Raw genomic sequence first — 20,505 nt, 5'->3', positions numbered from 1 at the left:
TCTAACATTACATGTGTTTAGACAAATTCACATGGCTTGAAGAAGGAGGATGTCCATTTTGAAAGGCACAAGAGCATGAAGAGACCCAATCACTGAAAGAGGCAGCACCCCCTTCTGGCTGCAAAAGATGACTAACAATAAATTTTTTCTAAAAACGCTTTAATTTGTCTAAACAATTGAGGGCCCTGTGGGAGAAATAAAAGTAGCAACTACTACAATTTCTGGCAACAGCCTTCGGTAGTCTGGAGCCACACCTTTGGAATCACTAACAGTAGAATAACAGGCTATTCCAGCATTACCTTCATTAAATACTTAATGAATCTTATGCCTTCAAAAAAATTATACAATGATTCTCCAAGTTTAAGCAGTTTCTTAAGAAACTATATATGTGGTTGTGAATGCAATGTTGAATACATTTCAAAAATGTCAAAGACTATCAAATTTTATGGCCATAGTGACATTGAGTTGTTGATCTATCCAATTCTGTCGGGTCATTGTTTCAAAAATCAAACATTCAATAAATCAAGGGATGTTTTGAAGTAAATATTAGTTTAGTATTTCAACCTCGATGAAATATTAAATAATGAAATAATTTGATTACACAATACACGTATCATTGATAAGTTTAAGTTTTTTATTGACTCTTTATTAGTTGGATAATTATGATATCTTGTTAAAGTCAATATTGATCTATGAATAGAGAGGTGATTAATTATAAATTACTCATAATTTTACCTATTCACCATTAATATGATAGAGAAACTATAAGTTTTATAAAAAAAAAAAGAGGTTGACTAGTCAATGTTTAATTGAACTTTCAATTTATAGCTACTGAGTGAATCACCATCATTTTTGGGGTACGGATATATATAATTGACACTTTAGGAAGTGTCCTAGTATCATTTTGATACTTTGAGGGGGTGTTTAGTTTTTGGTTTTTAAGATTACTTTGGTAATCTATCTTTTATTCATTTGTTTGGTTTATCAATAATAAAAAATTACAGTAATATTCTATTATCAATGCTGACGTGACAGATAATATAGATGTTAATCTGATTATCATCTTCACCTTACGTATTTAAAGATTACCAAGGTAATCTTGATTTTATTATAATTATATTATTATTTATTAATTTTTTGAGACAAAAATAAATTAATTTTTAATTAATATAATAAATAATATAAAAAATATTTAAAAATAATTATATTCAAGGATATTTAAGTAAAATAATTTATTAGTAATCTTTTATTACCTTTAACCAAACACAATAATTATTTATACCTATCAAATTTTATCAAACATAGTAATCATTTATACCCAGTAATCTTCTAAGTAATCTATCTTCAAGATAATCTTTCTATTTTGGTAATAAAACATTACCTAAACCAAACACCCTTTGAGCGTTTTTGTTGAGTTGGGTTTCTTGGTTTTCCTAGTTCAACTGGGGTTTGTCAAGTTTTCCAAAAACGGTAATCTTGACTTCTATCAATAGATGATTTGCGTATAATCTTCTACGGTGGATCCAACACTAATTTCATTAAGGTTATAGTCCATGGGTGGCCTATTATTGGAGTTATGTGAATTACTAAGTTCCCTGAACCTCCCAAGTCTGAATAAACTCAATTAAGGATTTAAGGTAAGAGATTTTACCAGGGGTATTTCAGGGTTTTCAAGGACTGGATAAGCTTGGATATTCATAAACTTCATTTGCCGTAGAAAACACAATACAGCACACGCCCAAGACACAGCTCACAACAAAGCCTATTTCCATTAGAGTTTGCTGCATATGCCACTCCTCCCTCATAAATCCTTGTCGCTTCTTAGGTTTTTGCTAGCAGTTAGACATTAGAACCTTGGCTTCCCAATGTTAATCGTTATCCTTAGTGCCTCTGTGTGTACAAGTAGTGGTTGTTCTAAGCTTGGACATGATTGTGGAAGTAATTGAGAAACTTGAAGGCAAAATTGCGCTCAAAGGCATATCTTTTAAACTCCCTTTTATCACATGTTACATAATCATATCTATACCCCGATCTTGGAAAGGGGTTTTTGGGAAAATTTTTCTTTATATTCTGCTGCTACTATTCATGTTTAAACCCCAAAAATCCTACTCAAGAATGGACTGACAATAAGTGCACCACACAATTGTGTTAATCACTAAAAAGTCTAATCTTGATGGGCTCAGTAAATGATCACTGCAGCATGACAGACAATTTTATTAGCATCAGGGTCATTTGAGAAAAGGAACATTCCTATATAAATAACCCTTCAAATGCATTAAACAGAGAGAATGGCATTTTGAGGGACATCCTAAATTATGGTGACAGGTGATAAATCATAAAACACCATTCTAGCATTGGTCTCTACATCATCCATCAACTATCATAACAATAAATTATACAAACTGATGGAAAAAGAAAAAAAAAAGAAAACATAAACCCTAAACATTATCAAAAGCATACAAGCATGCACCTTTTTCTCAGCCCTTATATCTTTTGACCATGTAAACATTTACCTTAGGGGCATGATTCTGGGTGTGAGATATGAAAAGTTGATCCTCCTAGTAATTGCCACCCAATTTTTAAAACTTCTAATCATTTCACATTCCTCCGAGTGCAAAAAGAGTAGTCAGTTTTGTATTGTGTAGAATTATGGTAAACTTCTGTATCTTTCAACCATCGTGGTGGGATCAGGCTAAAGTGAGTTGCATTATTAAGGTTCAGATTTATTTCCAGTCTGATTGTTATCAATTGTTCATGATCTCTTCCATGAAAAGAAGCAACAATAGAATTATGAACATCTGATTTATCACACAGCAGGTCACAGAGTAGAGGAAATCCTTTTACTCCAATAGTAACTTTCGTCTATTATACAAATTCTCACTCCCAATTCTTTTCAGTTTTAGACCAATGATTTTTGTTTCTTCTTTTCCTTTCCTCTTCAGACCACTAATATTCTTATTTTCTCAAGTCCCTGAACGTTTGCTGCATCAACAAAAGTATCCAGTGAACACAATTTTTGAAAGCTTCTTCCAATGGAGAAAATCAGTCAGAACCCACCTAAACTTTCTTAACTCTTTGAACCAAATTTAACTTAATGGATAGATCATTATCTAAAATGTTATTGCCTTTCTTGTAGTATCTGTCATGTGATCAGTGGCGTATGAATAATACTGCATACAAGGTGAAGAATGCCAGAGAATTTCAATTAACCATGCCTACAACTTGAAAATGGAAAAATTCAAGAAAAATTTCCATGTCAACCGATCTTACATATTTTACTAGTTGAACTTTGAAGCGCTCTGGCAAGATTCCAGATTACTTGAATGGTTGTAGCACTAATCTTATTACGCTATAATGTCTATAAAAATAAACTAAAGGCTTTTGAAAATAACACAAGAGAACAAGACCAATGAAGTAAGACTCCTAAAGATAACAATGTAAAAAAAGCAAATGAAGTAAGATTTCAACAAGTTCCTGATCTCTTGATGAATTTGTCCAACATAAATCTCAGCTCCAACTTGGAGTTTTTCTACCAACATCTACAAAGGTAAGAAACCAAAGCAGTACAGTAACTTTCCATATCAATTTTCACATTAACTAACTTGCATTTTCTAATGAAGATTAACCTAATCATCTATAGTAAATTACAAATGTCCAACCGGCTCTGCAGAAATTTCCTCCAAATCAAATTCCCTTCAAATATGGTGGGTCATCATTTTGTTACTGTTTGATGGGTTCAAAGACTTTTAAGATAAAAAGCTTCATCCTCAGGATTATATGCATCAGGATCGGGCAATAAAGGAAGTGGAAGGTACAGCAGACCTTCAAGTGTTGCATGAAGACAACAGGCTAAGTAACATGATATTCACCCTCTTGGACAATGAGGAGGCGACCATCACTGTGTCTCTCTGGATAACCATTCATTGTCAAGCACTGACTTCCATTTGGATCAAACCACGGATCAAGGAGCATTACGCATTATGGAATTACAACTTTTGATCAACAATATGGGTACATTAGTAGTCAATTTATAACAAGAAAAATGATTTTTTCATTTTTTATTTTTGTAATTGGGTGATGGCTATTGATCAGCATTTGCAGTGGGATAATATATCATTTCTTTCCTCAGCTTTTGGGGGTAAAGAAAATAAATATGTAATTCAATACCAAGCTTAATTCTCAATCATTAATTCAAATCACTTAACTAACCCGATTTCTTAAAAGTATGAGCACAGTAAACAAATTTACCTGGAAGACTTAATTTATATGTTTGGACAATTTAAATATTGACAATTGTCATCGAAGAAGAACTATTTCAGTATGAATCCTTACTGAATATTTGCAACATGGAAAAAAGCAGTTCTAAGAATTCATTGAGTTATGAAAAATTTAAAATTTTCATAAAAAACTTTCATTATTCGTATCAGTACTCTTTCATACTAACCATTGTTGTTGACAGCAGTTATAACAAATAATACTTGACAGTAAGATTGATACAATGAAGATCCATTGTTAAACTTATATTATGATATTTCACACTTCATTGCAATTCATTCAGCTTTCAAATAGAGAGAGGGAAAAAGAAAGGAACCCAATTTTCATTCTTGATTCTTTTACAAATATATTGACATATGCATCACAGCCATTTTAAGAGTGTACAAAGAGGCTCTGCTAAGGAAATTTAGTATGTTCAGCTGTTCTTTAATACTCCCTTGCACAAGTGAGAAACCATCTTTCCTATATGGACATGCTGCTGCTTTATAATTTCAGGTTTCTCTTTCAAAAGTTTATCATTATTTACCACCATGTATTATTCTTATGTTATTCAAGGGATAGATAAAATTAACCACTCACACTTGAACATCAAAGTGTAAAATTTAGTAAACAAACATAATTTTGCCTCAAAATCTCAAAATACACAAAAAAAAATATGATAATCAAGTCAAAAGTTGAGAAACTGACGGCAGTTGAATCCTGGCCAACAACCAAAACAATCATATCAGACTCAAACTTCTTTATAGTGGGGTCACCAAGTCCATCATCGCATATACATATCCCGTGTCCCCTGTCCCATTCGGTAAATGTATATTTAAATTATAGCCAAGCCTCTCACCTTCACCAAGCTCATAAATAGATCCATCCTGTGGATGAGAAGGACCACAGGAGCCATGATTTATATGAAGGGAGAATGTAAGAACTTTATTAGATTGATATAACCCCACAGCAGCACCATCGCCATAACGCACGCCCAGAGTCTAGAGTTAGCTGATTTGCTAAATCAGCATTATTGAGAAGGCAGCATCCATCAGCTTGAGTAAGCTGATCATGGAAGCCGAGAGGCCTCACCAATGCATAAGCAATTTTGATGCCCATCAATGATGCGCTTCATTACTGATAATCTAGTACCAGAAGCAAAGTAAGAAGGGTGGCATCCCAGGAGCCAGGGTTCAAGAAAGTTCCAGAACAGACCATCTTCCCACCAGCTTTATGTGTCTCAGTTAGCTCCTCTATGTACTCTGGAAAATCATACAGGGTTACCATATTACAGCACCCTTTATTGTAAAAGAATCAATCTTTGCAAAGAATAATTAGATAAGTTAAAAAAAAAAGAACAAAAAAAGAAATGCTTCCAACCCAATAAATTATTACAAGTTTGCATGTTTTCCGCAAAGAAGTTACACATGACCCACTCACCGAAAAAAAGTTACACAGATCCTTCATTTTCTATTGATGGTTTCATACAACTTTTAAAAGTAGACAATATTACTCAGGTCACTCCATAATACTTCTTAAATGTAAGGCCAAAAGACTTATTCCCATGCAAGGTATAGTGAAATTACGAACTCATACCCTCTAATTTTTTAAAATCCAACACTCACTTATCATTCAAAATCTATTAAACTTTTCTATTAGAATCAAAGGTAAAATCATTATTTTACTAGTAATATTAAAAAAATTATAATTTTCTCATCAGGTTTTTCTTCTCTTCTTTCTTTAGCCATCACTTCATCACTGGTGCCTTCCTCTTCCCACCCTCACCATCAGAATCGTTCGGACGACTGTAGTGGGAGACCATCCGACGAAGAGATGTCATCTCTTCGTTGATCTCTTCGTCTTAGAAGAGACGGAGACTATTATTCTCTGTTTCTTCTTCGACAGAGAGGGATGAGGACGAATGATCACTCTCTGTCTCTTCCATGATGAAGAGATTGACAAAGTGATGAAGTCTCTTTATCGCATGGGCTTCCAAGGAAATCGGCCGAAAGATTTCGACAGTGAGAGTGGGAAGAGGAAGTCACCAGTGACGGAGTGGTGGCCAGAGAGGGGAGAAGGGAAAAAACCTAGGTGTAGGGGAAAATAGTCACTTTTTAAAACTTGAAATGTTTAGATATGACTGAAGTTGTAGTTTTCAAAACCTGAGAATGGAAATGAGATAAAATTATAATTTTTTTAATATTATTAATAAAATGATGATTTTACCCCTTATTCTAACATTAAAGTTTAACAAATTTTGGGTGTAGATAGATGTTTAGGTTTTTAAAAGTTGGAGGTATGATTTTGAGATTTCACTATACTTTGGATGAAAATAAGTCTTTTGGCTTAAATGTAATAACAAAAACATTGATGATCGAGTGATAAAGGAACCTGCGGGGTGAAAGGAGTAATTCAGTGGGGATTGAAGGTCGTCCAGCGTGCCAAGAAATAGGGGGACACATGGGGCCTATTTAGAGAATGGAGAGCATGCTCATAAAAAGGCGCTACGAAAAACATTCAAACAGCAATTAATTTTTTTTCACTAATTAAAAATAATTACAAAAACTGATTTAATTAATTCCATTTTTCCAACTGCCACTTTTCCGGTGAAAGAAAATAGGCTACTAAAATTAAATTTTTACAGCTAATTTTTTAGTTAAAGTAATTATGTTTCCGTAACTAATTATTTAGTTATAAAATAGAGGTAAACTTAATATTTTACAACTAATTTTTTAAATATAAATAATTTTACTTTGACAATTAATTATTTAGTTACAAAATAATTATATCATTTTGGTTATTTTAATAATTACAATTTTAATTGTAAATATTTTTTTTTGGCAACTGCAACGATAGTCATGAAATGTATAACTAAAATGAATTTTCTGCAAAAAAAAATTTTAGTAGCAAGTAATAATATTTTGGCAACTAAGTTAATAGAAGTAAACTTAATATTCTCAAACTAATTTTTTAGTTGTAAATAATTTTGTTTTGACAATTAAGTATTTAGTTGCAAAATAATTTCATCATTTCGGTTATTTTAGCAACTAAAACGTTTTTGATTGGGAACCATAATGTTAGTGTGAAATATGTAATTAAAATTAATTTTCTATTTAATTGTAAATAATTATATTTTGACCATTAAATGTTTAGCTACAAAATAGAGATAAACTGCAACTAAATAACAATTTTATTCTTTTGGTTATTTTAACATATAAAATTTTAGTTGTAAATTTTTTTGTTTGCCAACAATAATGTTGGTTGTGAAATGTGTAACTAGACATATATTTCAATAACTAAAATTTTTGTTGTAAATAAATTTATTCAATAATTATAACTTCAGTCGTGAAATATGGTTTACAAAATATATAATATATTTGTAGCAATTAAATAAAAAGTCCCGTAAAATACAAAAAAACTTAAAAACAACAATTTAACATTAAAAAAGTCTAGTTATGGAAGAAAATTAAAAGATGATTTATCATTGGTATTGAACCATTAATATGTATTTGATTATTAAGTTTTCAATATTAAATTATGTCAATATATTCCTATGTTCTAATGATATTTATATTTAATTGATTAAAACACCATTTATTATTATTATTTTTGTTCCATAATCATTGATATATTCTTTAAGCCTAAAATGGAGTCAACTCAATTTGAATTAGTTTTTGGTTTTGATTTGAATTGAATTTATGTTAACATTTTAGTTTGATAGCTCAATTAGAGCTTGACAGCTCAGTTAGAGTTTGATTTGAATTCTCATTTAATAATATTGTTTATTTTATTAGTGACATTATTTATTTTACTAGTAATGCTATTTATTCAATTAACGATATTGTTTATCCTTTCAATAACATTATTCATGATATCGGTAATATTATTAATCCCACCAATAACCTTCCAACGATATCTCTTATCAGTTCAAATTTAGCTTGAATTCGATTTGATATTAAATATAATATTATTAAAAAAATTAATAAATTGAATATAATATAATAATATTATTAACACATATTATATTAATATATATATTTATAATTTAATACAATATATTATTATAATGTTATTATATTAGAAGGTTATTTTTTTTGTTAAAGAAGTCATTCTTGTCATGGGTCACCTTTGACTTCACACATGCCTCCAGAATTCTTCTTCCTTGTGTTATGCCTATAGTCTCACACATCTCCAAGTTTCTTCCTCTTGTGTCGCATCTTTAGTCTCATACATCTCCAAATTTTCTCTTTTATGTCGTACCTTCAGCCTTAACATCTTCAATATTCCTTTTCTTGTGTTGCTTTAGCCTCTCCTCTTAAGGTAAGTTGATCAATCTCATTCACTTTTAATAACTTCTTCTCATTTTCTTGGTTATATTCTTATTTCATTATAATAATTTCTTTATATATTTTGTCAATTGGTCATAACACTTGATAAATTTGATAAACCTTAGAATATTAGTTGAAACCATAGGTTTATTGATAATTATGTTATATAATTGTTGGTTGCATATTTCATGCTAGTTTGAGACTTTTACATTCATGTTTCTTTCACTTGATAGATTGAGAAGAGACAAATAGTCCAATCCCCGTCCCTGACCTTATAGGGAAAACCTTTTTCCATCTTCGTCCTATCTTTGATATGAGGATACTGGGGAATCTTTATTCCCTCCCTATTGAAAAAATTTATCTCCCCTTTAACTCTTGTCTTTACTTGGAAAATTCCCCTTTTTATCTTTGTTAGAATTTTAATGAAATAGTTATTAAATGTTACGATATATTTGTAATAATTCAAAAATCTTAAGTGTAATGAGAATATGTAGGTAAAAAAACACCTTTATAAGGGGACAAATTGAAGATATATTTACTCTTATCCCTAATTATTGGGATTTTAGCCATCCTTGTCCTCGTGCCTGTTCCCATTGAGGAATTCCCTCCCCCTTTAAGGAGGGGCAAGTCATGGACCAAGTTTAGAGGGTTGAATTGACATCCTTATTCTTGAATCTGTTTGAGTTCTCTAGGTGTTTTTCTAAAATGTCAAGAAAATAATGGTCTATTCCAATGTTAAAGACATCTTTTCTAGTGTCATGACTCATCATTCCATCATGCCATAATACATCAATGCATTTAGTTAAGGTAGCCATTTTCACAAAAAATTTCATTGGAAAGGGATGTCACCCACAATCCACAAACAACACTTGATATGTTATAATTGATTTGAAAAGACCTAATCCAACCCAAATATACTCATTTTTCTCTTTTTATATATAGGTTGCTAGGTCATAATCTATTTAACCTATTTTAGAAATAGGTTATGTCAAGTCATAACACTTGTTTAACTTGTTTATTTGCTTTTACATGAAATGATATGGTCAACATGTTTTCTACTTATACATGAGCTAAATTAACTAAAAAGTTTTCTGATAAGGTTAATGGGTTGTTTTTGTGTTGTGTTTTTTTTTATAATTAAATTATGGGTTAAAAAGACATTCAATCTGAATTAGAATTATATCAAAAACACCTAATCGAAATATAACCCATTTTATAAATGGGTTGACACGTCACATTCTGTTTAACCTATTTTAGAAACAAGTTATGTCGTGTCATAGCATTCTTTTTTACATGTTTACCTATTTTTATGCAAAATGATATATTTTACATGTTTTTCACTTATACATGACCCAAATTAACTTGATTTGACATGTTTTAAAAACATAAAATGACACAACACTTTTATACAAGTCGTGTTTGAGTTATGAAGGATCAATCTGAGCATGACTTATTTTGCAAATGAGTCGACATGAACATAACACATTTGCTATTCATGTAAAAAATACCTAACCTAAACCTTTTTTTTATATGTATTGTTAATTTTGCAAATTGCTAACATTTGGAGAAATTCAATTGTTTCAAAACTAAGTTTTGGTCTAGAATCTAAATATTGTTGGTTCCATTAGATCCCAATTGTGACATTATAAAGCACTATATTTGTAGGAATGTAACAAATTAACATAATTAAATATAACTGTACTTCATCTCTAATCTTGTAACAAAACCCTAAAATAAAACCTAAACTAAATTCCTCAACCTGTCAATCTCTAACTCTCATCTTATTTACAATATATCATGCTTAAAATTGAAAATAAAACAAGAAAGATCATTACATCTTGGTGGTAAAATTAGTATTAAATTTAGATTGTGTTAATCCGTAATGCTGCAATGAGTGTGCAATGTTATGATGTTGGTTTATTGTTACTTTATTTTTATAGGTGTATAAATAGTGTAGTGTGTTATTCTAAGATGGTAGCAATGTGAAAACACCTGTGAAAAACAATGAAAACATGAGAGAATTTTATTCCCCAAGTTGCTTAATTATTTTCCTAGGTTGCAAAATTGTTATGAGTTTTTAAAATTTTTTTTTGTAATTACGGGTTATTTGACATTACATGATTAGTATTTTTTTTTTAATTTTCTTTGTCTTATATTTTTTATGGGGTCACAAATTTTCTCATTTTTTCAACATATTACTTTACTTAAAATGAATTGTTCTTATATCTATTTTTTTAGTATAAGAATTATCAAAATGACACATGTGGTTATCAGGGTTAGATAAAGACAATGGACAACGGACAACAAAAAATGATAACATAGTGATTTATATTAGAGGAAAACAAAAAATGATGAAATCCAACCTAATATGATGTACAATGAATTGGTTTGATTGTTGAGTCATCACCTATGTATTTACCTAAGACAAAATGATATCAAGATAGTTATGAGATGTAAATATGTAATAAATAAAATGCATTACCTTGTTAAGAGTGACAATGATATTACGTGTTACGTTTCCTTTTGCCAAAACAACACTAACTCATATAGTCCTCTATCTGTGACAATCGCTCCAAATTCTAAAAAACCATCTCCAATCCTTGCTTTTAGAGCACACATGTTGGACTCTTGTGTATTTTGAAAATCCAAAACTAAGAAAAATGATTGTGTAAGAAACTAACAAAGTTTAAGGTATGACTTATGTCATGAACAAAATTAAAATGTAGGAAAAGTGTAAAGGAACACTCATTTTAAGAAAAGGAATGTTCGTCTCATTTCCTAAATTGTTTGTTTAATAAGGAACAACTTTGTTTCAGTAGTTAGATCCTATTCTATCATGTTTCAATATAGAGGATGTCCATTTCATACAAATTCATGTTAAGAGTGAGACCATTCACAAGCACATTCAAGTTTCTACCCATTATTGAATTAAAAAAAAAAAAAATTAAGTTTGAAGGTGGGAACATCCATTCAAGAAGTTGAAGACATGTTCCATAATATGTCAAGTTAAGAATATGTTGTTCAAGCAAGTCATTCACCTCTTTAGTCATTTTTAATAAAACATGAAGTCTAAGGCAAAATGCCTATTCCAAGTTTGGAACATCTATCCCTCAAGCAATCCTCAAGTTATTCCACAAAGGATGAGATTGTTTTATGAAGTTGTTACATATTCTAGACAAACCTCAGATTGTTTCAAGTCGGAGGATCACATGTATTACTGTTTACTAAGAGAATTTATTTCATGGATTTTGGAGCAACCATCCATATGAAATCTTTTTGGTGGTTTTGTTCAGTGGATACGTCTACAACGTGTACTCATGTGCTACACTAAGCTGTCAAAGAACAACTTTGACACATGGATCTGTCACTACTTTTTGATGCGATAATTCATTATTATAATAGTTATCATTATATTACTTGTGTCAGTTAAGGTAATATCAAAACTACGAACGTTTAAAGAATAACCACATAATGTATCAGTTGACATGCATTGAGCACTCATACAATTTAACCATTCTAAAGATGTTTATAAAAATTATGCAAACAATGTAAGATAAAGATTGTCTTTTTTATTAACTCAAAATATGCTTACATGAAGAAACAAATTGGTGACGATTAGCTTTAGGATACAATCCTAATTAAAAGCTCGATTTGAATTTGTCCAGTGTTGACTTAATGAAGAGCCTAAATACACATAGACTATGTTGGATGAAGTCAATTTTTGGATGTGGCACCTTTCTTGGTGAGAATTGTATGACATGGAGAATTAGAAAAAGAAAATGTGGTAGCAAGACCTAATGTCGAAGTAGTTCTAAGTGATGACTGAAGAAGTTTGTGAACTTTTTTGGTTGAAGATTATTTTGGAAGACTTGAAGATTAAATGAGATGACCTAATAAGACCTATTATGACAAAAACATTGTAATCAATACCCAATACAATATTACTAAACAAGACACATGGAAGTATATAGACATTTCATTAAAGAAAAGTTGAAAAGTGGATTAATGAGCACATTTTATGTCTCAACAAGATGTCAAGTTCCAAATGTGCTTACAAAGGGATTAAGTAACACTGTATTTTATATAACTGTATCTAGATTGGAGACAAAAATTATTTATTCACTAGCTTGAGGAAGAGTGTGAAAATGAAGAAAGAATAAATTGTAATCTATTAGGATTTATATATTTCCATGTATGTATTAACTGACCCTAAACAAAGGGAACGCAAAATCATGTTTTTGACATATCTTTTCCTAAACGAAGAGGGGATTTCCCAATAAAGACAGAGAAGGGATGGTTAAAATCCTTATAATCGAAGACGAGACAGTGACATAGATGAATATTGTAACCTCTCATATCCATTAGGTGTGTTACAGAGAAATGACATGAGTTCCCCTATTTTAGAGGGCCCGGAGAATTTTTTTCTCTTTTTAATTATACCCTGTAACACTCCTAATTAACAATTCACACAAACCAGTCCTACCAACTGACTGGATTTTCATCAACTTAATCACAATTACTACAATAAGTACATAATAATAATCATTATAAAAATTATCACCCACAGAACTTTATAATCAATTTTCATAACTAGCCGTATATATATACATATATATAGATATAGCTATACAAAATCATATATATATATATATATGGATATAGGAAACAAAAATATATACATATCCACCAATATCTACATCAAGTATATTTATATATATGCATATATTCACATATACATCAAAACATATAAATCAACAACAATATGATGCCTTCATCCCTCAGCCTCATGTCTCACTAGTGCTCCCCGGGAACCTTTGCTGCATTTCTTTACCTGTAAAATATTAAATTAAACGGAGTGAGCGATTATGGCTCAGTAAGAAAATCATACTCAACACTTAAAGTATTTTATACTAGTACTAATCTTTTCCATACTCAGCGTGTCTGAGCTATTTACAACAAAATAATTGACACAAAACACATATTTAACACATATCATAATTCTTTTCTTTCACACATTTATTCATTTTCTTACTATACAAATATGATTTACTCGCTATGATTTATGCATGTATGAGTGCCATGACATTTCTATTTTCTGATCGTACATCTTTCTCAACTCTTTATCAGCCACACAGGCTTGTATGCATAATTCTAATGCAAATGACTTTAATAAAATATTTACTAATTTTTTTTTCTCTCTTTCTCATTGACTGATCTAGACTACATATGATAGTACTTGCAGTCACCATACAAAGTATAATTCTCTCTTACATGCATATTTTTTTTTCTTTGCTGTCCACACAGTACAACTAATATTTTTCTTTTGCTGTCCACACAGTATAACTGATATTTTTCTTTTGCTGTCCACACAGTACAACTGATATTTTTCTTTGTTGTCCACACAGTACAACCGATTATTTTCTTTGCTGTCCACACAGTACAGCTCGCGTGTAAGGATTTTAAGTATGTTTTCTGCTTTCTTGTATCATATGAGTCATTATAAAACCAAAAATACTTGTTTTCCGTTTTCTGAAAGCATGCATGACTGAGAAAACATTTTTTTTTCCTCTTTCTTTCTTTATTTATTTTTTTCTAAATCATGCATATGCTATGATTCCTCATGTATATATATATATAATCATAATATGAAATATTCCCATTCATTGTTTTCCCTTATTCTTTTTATTCCTTATCAAACATCATATTCTTTTCTCATGCATTTATATATATCTCATACATTTAATTAATTTCAAAATATATAATGTAGGCTTAATATAAGGGTTATTACACATATTATGCACATAATTAAGCAAAAGTAACCTATATCACATAAAATGACATTTTTGCCCTTATGGCCAAAATTTACCTTTTTACCCTTATGGCCAAAAATTACATCATGAATCCTAATGAATTTCTTTATCCTTTTAAGCATAAATCACCTTAATTCTAATACCTTACACACTTATATAAGTAAAGGTTATTTAAATAACCTAACTCAAATTTACTTCAAGTATGTAAAGTATGAAATTCTTACATTTTATTTACTAAATAGATGATTTAAGCTTATTCACCTTCTTTTCTTCTTTCTGGCAACCTTAATCAACCAAAAATATGATCATCCATCAAAACCCTAAACTTGACATATCTTAAAAATTAAATTTCTTACCTTAGAACTGATCAGAATTGACAGATCTACACTTTTTATAACTGGAGCCTCTGGAAATTAGGTGGTTTAGCTAGGTTTTTTTGGTGAATTTTGGTTAAGAGAAAAAGCTTTAGCAAAAATCATGGAGTTCTCGGCTAAAATGAAGAAGGAAATGAATAGGCTTAAGTTTATAAGCCTTTTGGACCATTTTGCCCTTAATTTTTTTCGTAAATTACTCGTTTATCCTTAGCCAATTACCAAAAACCCTTAGCACAACCATATAATTTCAAGTGTGCCATTCAATTTTAATTCCCACTTTGTCCCTTGAATCTTTATAAAATGACCATTTTACCCCCCTTTGAAAAATATTGCTCATTTAGTAGTTTTCTATAATTCTTTTGCAATTTCTTTACACAACAAGTTATAAAATCAACTCTAGGGGTAATTTTGGAAGTGGAGTTTACTGACACACCTAAATTTGGATGTTACATTTCTTCCCCCTTAAAAGAATTTCGTCCTCGAAATTTAAACAAATAAGTTGGGAAATCTCTCTCTCATTTATTGCTCAACCTCCCATGTGGCTTCTTCCACCTTATGATTCTTCCATAATACTTTCACTAATGGAATTGTCTTATTTCGGAGCTCTTTTATTTTTCTGTCTAGTATCTGCACCGGTTGCTCCTCATAAACTAAATCTTCTTTTAATTCCACATCATCTGATTTCAAGACATGTGACGGATCGCTAATGTACTTTCTCAATAAAGAAATATGAAATACATTATGAACTCAATCCATACTAGGTGGAAGTGCAAGTCTATAAGCCACCTTGCCCACTCTTTCTAAAATTTCAAATGGGCCAATAAATCTTGGAGCAAGTTTCCTTTTTCTTCCAAATCTCATCACGTGCTTGTAAGGGGCTACTTTCACAAAAACTTTATCACCCGATTGGAACTCTACTTCTTTCCTTTTCAAATCCGCATAGCTCTTTTGTCTGTCTTGAGCTTGCTTCATTCTAGTCTTGATAATCTTTATATCTTCCACCATCCTCTGGGTTAACTCAGGCCCAAGAACTTGACTCAAATCATCTCGCTCTCCTATGTCATCCCAATGTAATGGAGATCTACACTTTCGTCCATAAAGAGCCTCATATGGTGCCATTTTAATGGTGGACTGGTATCTATTATTATATGCAAATTTTATCAATGGAACCATTTCATGCCAAGTCATTTTGTAGTCTAAGCAACAGGCCCTCAACATATCCTCTAGTATTTGATTCACCCTTTCTGTCTGGCCATTTGTTTGAGGATGATATGCTGTGCTAAATGCCAACCTAGTACCCAATGCTCTTTGTAAGCTACCCCAAAAAGCTGAAACAAATTTGGGGTCTCTATCCGACACAATAGTTTTGGGTACGCCATGTAATCTCACAATCTCTCGTATATAAATCTGGGCTAATTGATCTAAAGCAAAACTATCTTTCACTGGAATAAAATGTGCCGATTTAGTCAATCTATCTACAATCACCCATAATGCATTATAACCTTTTTGCACTCGAGGTAGGCCAATGATGAAATCCATTGAAATATCTTCCCACTTCCATTTAGGAACACTAAGTGGGTGAAGCAAACCTGAAGGTCTCTGATGCTCGGCCTTGACCTGTTGACATACCAAACACTTAGCTACATAGTCACCAATATCTTTCTTCATACCTATCCACCAATAAGTTTTCTTTAAATCCTGATACATCTTTACCCCCCCCCCCAAGGTGGGCAGTATAAAGTGTATCATGTGCTTCACTCAAGATTTTCTTTCTCAATTCTAGATCTTGGGGAATACATACCCTGTTTCTGAACTTGAGCACTCCATCTATCATTTGAAACTCAGTTGCTTTCCTTTTACATATCTGTTGACTTATTTTCTGGCACCACAAATCTTCTACTTGCTTTTCCTTTATTTCATTGAAGAGATTAGGTTGAATTTCCAATCTGGCCGCTTGACTTCTTATCACCTCAATCTGTTCCGTCTGAAACTCTTTCTGTAACTCTATCTGAATGGTCAGGTGAGCTATGACAATCTTTCTACTCAAGGCATCGGCTACTACATTTGCTTTACCCGGCTGATATTTAATATCACATTCATAATCTTTGACTAGCTCCAACCATCTCCTTTGTCTCATATTCAAGTCTTTCTGAGTGAAGAAATATTTTAGACTTTTATGGTCGGTGTAGATATTACATTTAACTCCATATAAATAATGCCTTCAAATTTTTAAAGCAAAAACCACTGCCACTAACTCTAAATCATGGGTAGGGTAGCGTGTTTCATAATCTTTTAACTGCTGAGAGGCATACGTTATCACCTTACCCCTTTGCATCAGCACAGCTCCCAAGCCATTATGCGAGACATCGTAATAAATATCATAATCTACACCTTCCTCTGGTAATACTAAAATAGGAGCTGTAGTCAACTGCCCTTTTAGCTCTTGGAAACTCTTCTCACAAGCTTCAGTCCATAGAAAAGGAGTTCCTTGTCTAGTAAGAGCTGTAAGTGGCTTGGCCAACCGGGCAAAACCCTGTACAAATCTTCTATAATAGCCGGCTAGCCCTAAAAAGCTTCTGATCTCTTTCACAGTCTTTGGCCTCGCCTATTCAAGTATTGTTTCCACTTTACTAGGGTCTACAGCTATACCTTCTTTAGTAACTATGTGTCCCAAAAATACTACTCGATCCAACCAGAATTCACACTTAGAGAATTTGGCATACAATTTCTTTTCTCTCAATCTTTGTAGCACAAATCTCAAGTGTTCGACATGTTCTTCTTCTGATCTGGAGTATATCAAGATATCATCAATAAATACTACTAGGAATTTGTCAAGGCAATCATGAAATACTCGATTCATTAAATCCATAAAGATTGCTGGAGCATTAGTCAATCCAAAGGGCATCACCACAAACTCGTAGTGCCCGTAGCGAGTCCGAAAAGCTGTCTTTGGAATATCTTGCTCTGCAATCCTCACCTGGTGATAACCCGATCTCAAATCAATTTTGGAGAACATCGAAGCTCTTTTCAATTGATCAAATAAATCATCAATTCGAGGCAACGGGTATTTATTCTTCACCGTCAATTTATTCAACTCTCTGTAATCTATGCACATACGGAGTGACCTATCTTTCTTTTTGACAAATAGTATAGGTGCTCCCCAAGGAGAGTGGCTAGGTCTAATAAAACCCTTATCTAGAAGTTCTTGCAACTGTTTCTTTAATTCTTGTAATTCAGCTGGAGCCATTCGGTAAGGGGCTTTTGAAATTGGGGCTGAGCCAGGTTCTAACTCGATACTAAACTCTAACTCTCTCTCTGGAGGTAAACCTGGTAGCTCATCAAGAAAGTCATTTGGAAAATCTTGTACTATTGGGACATCTTGAACACCCAATCTTTGAACATCATGCTCATTTATCACATGAGCTAAATATCCCGTACACCCTTTTTTCAATAATTTTTGTGCTTTTACATTACTGATCATCATACTAGGCTGATGGCCCTCTCCGAAATTAAAGTAATCCCTATTGTCAAGTTGGAATAGAGCCTTTTTCTTTCTACAGTCAATCTCAACTCCATATCTTTCTAAGAAATCCATGCCCAGGATAACATCAAAATCAGGCATATCAAAGACAATCAAGTCCACCTTTAACTCTCTCCCATGTATCACTACCCTCTGGTCTCTTAACATCTTATCAGTAATCACACTCCCACCATCTGGCATTTCAATTCTAATGGAATGGGTAGATCTAACAGGCACTAAACCTACCCTTTCAATAACCCCTGATGCAATAAAGGAGTGTGTAGCTCCTGAATCAATCAATGCATATAAAGAAACAAAGTGGAAAAAGAGCTGACCAGTAACTGCAGATGAACTAGCCTCTGCCTGACTATGGGTAGCTACTCTGGCAATCCTTTGCTATATGCCCTGGCTGTCGACATCTATAACAAATCACCTGTTTCTGCTGGTACCAACATTCCCCACTATGACGTCTCCCACAAATCTGACATTGGGGAATATTTTCTTTTCTAGGCCTCTTGTCACTCTTCCAACCTTTTCTACTTGCTTTTGATTGGAATTTTCTTTTTCCCCTATTGTTTCTAAAGCTGGAGCCAATTGAACTACCCCCTGATGTTGTAGCAGGTGCTGAAATAGTCAATGAAACAGGTAAAGCTGACTGACTTGGCATCACTATCTAGGGTACTGTCACTGATGGAGGTGTTGACATGGAATGTGCATTCCTGGGTAGCTTATTAACATATACCTCCAACCTCAATGCTCTCTCCAATGCCTCTTCATAAGTTTGAGGAGGTTGTGGTCCCGCTAGCACATGCAAGGCTATCTCCGGTCTAAGGCCCTGAAGAAATCTGTCCAACCGGAGACTAGGGGTACTCACCATACCTGGAGCAAAACTGGCTAAGACATCAAAACGGGTAGAGTAATCCTTTACTGAACCTTCTCCCTGCTGTAAAGAAATGAACTCTTGAACTTTGACTGCTACCACATCAGTTGTTCTGTATTGGGCCTCAAATACCCTTCTAAAGTCTTTCCAGGTCATCAGATCTACATTTCTTGTTTCTTTAACTAGGTCCCACCATACGCGGGCCTCTCCCCTCATCAAGAAACTAGCATACCGAACTTTTTCTCTATCAGTCATAGGAAATAAATCCATAGTACTTTCCACTTGCTTGATCCATTCATCAGCCACTAAAGGATCATTAGTACCTTTAAATTCAGGAGGGGTATGTTGATTAGGTAAGGAATAAATGGGCTCAAGTCGTCTTTGAGCTCTAATTTCTCCTCTCCCTTCATTCCTCATTTCATTTCTGATTTCTTCTATGACTTCCTCACGAATCTCACTTCTAATCTCATCTCGGATGGCATCTCTGGCTATATTTTCAGGTGTGGGTCTATCTTGACTCTCAGTCAACACCTGATGGACTATATCTCTTATTTCTGCTAGCCCAAATCCTGAACCAACTAACGGGGCAGGGTTAGACGGTTCTCCCGTCTCTCTCTGAATACCCTTTCCACGACCTCGTCCTCATCCTCGTCTTGTGGTACTCCTCATCTAATAACTGCATAAGTGTAATTACATAATATTATATTATTTGAATACAGGTAAAGAAAACAATTTACTGCAGTCGATTCTCGGGAGCTAATCTGTAAGACATGAGGGGCACCTGTGCAATATTAGAATGCAAAACTATAGATATATTGTATTATATTACCACACATTATATTATATCTTCCTTTAAGCGCCCAAAATCGCGCTCTGATACCAAAAATGTAACCTCTCCTATCCATTGGGTGTGTTACAGAGAAATGACATGAGTTCCCCTATTTTAGAGGGCTCGGGGAATTTTTTTCTCTTTTTAATTATGCCCTGTAACACTCCCAATTAACAATTCACACAAACCAGTCCTACCAACCGACTGGATTTTCATCAACTTAATTACAATTACTACAATAAGTGCATAATAATAATCATTATAAAAATTATCACCCACAGAACTTTATAATCAATTTTCATAACTAGCCGTATATATATACATATATATAGATATAGCTATACAAAATCATATATATATATATATGGTTATAGGAAACAAAAATATATACATATCCACCAATATCTACATCAAGTATATTTATATATATGCATATATTCACATATACATCAAAACATATAAATCATCAACAATATGGTGCCTTCATCCCTCAGCCTCATGTCTCACTAG

General features: G+C 32.6%; 1 pseudogene; it reads right to left on the bottom strand.

Moving 5' to 3' along the window:
- Nucleotides 1-3,720: 3,720 nt before the first annotated feature.
- On the bottom strand, nucleotides 3,721-9,370 carry LOC123198050 (annotated as a pseudogene).
- Between the last annotated feature and the right edge of the window lie 11,135 nt (nucleotides 9,371-20,505).

The sequence above is a fragment of the Mangifera indica genome, chromosome 2 (genome assembly GCF_011075055.1).
Source record: "Mangifera indica cultivar Alphonso chromosome 2, CATAS_Mindica_2.1, whole genome shotgun sequence".
NCBI classification, from domain to species: domain Eukaryota; kingdom Viridiplantae; phylum Streptophyta; class Magnoliopsida; order Sapindales; family Anacardiaceae; genus Mangifera; species Mangifera indica.
Note: the sequence above shows the minus strand (reverse complement) of the source record. Positions and strands in the feature narration are given on the sequence as shown.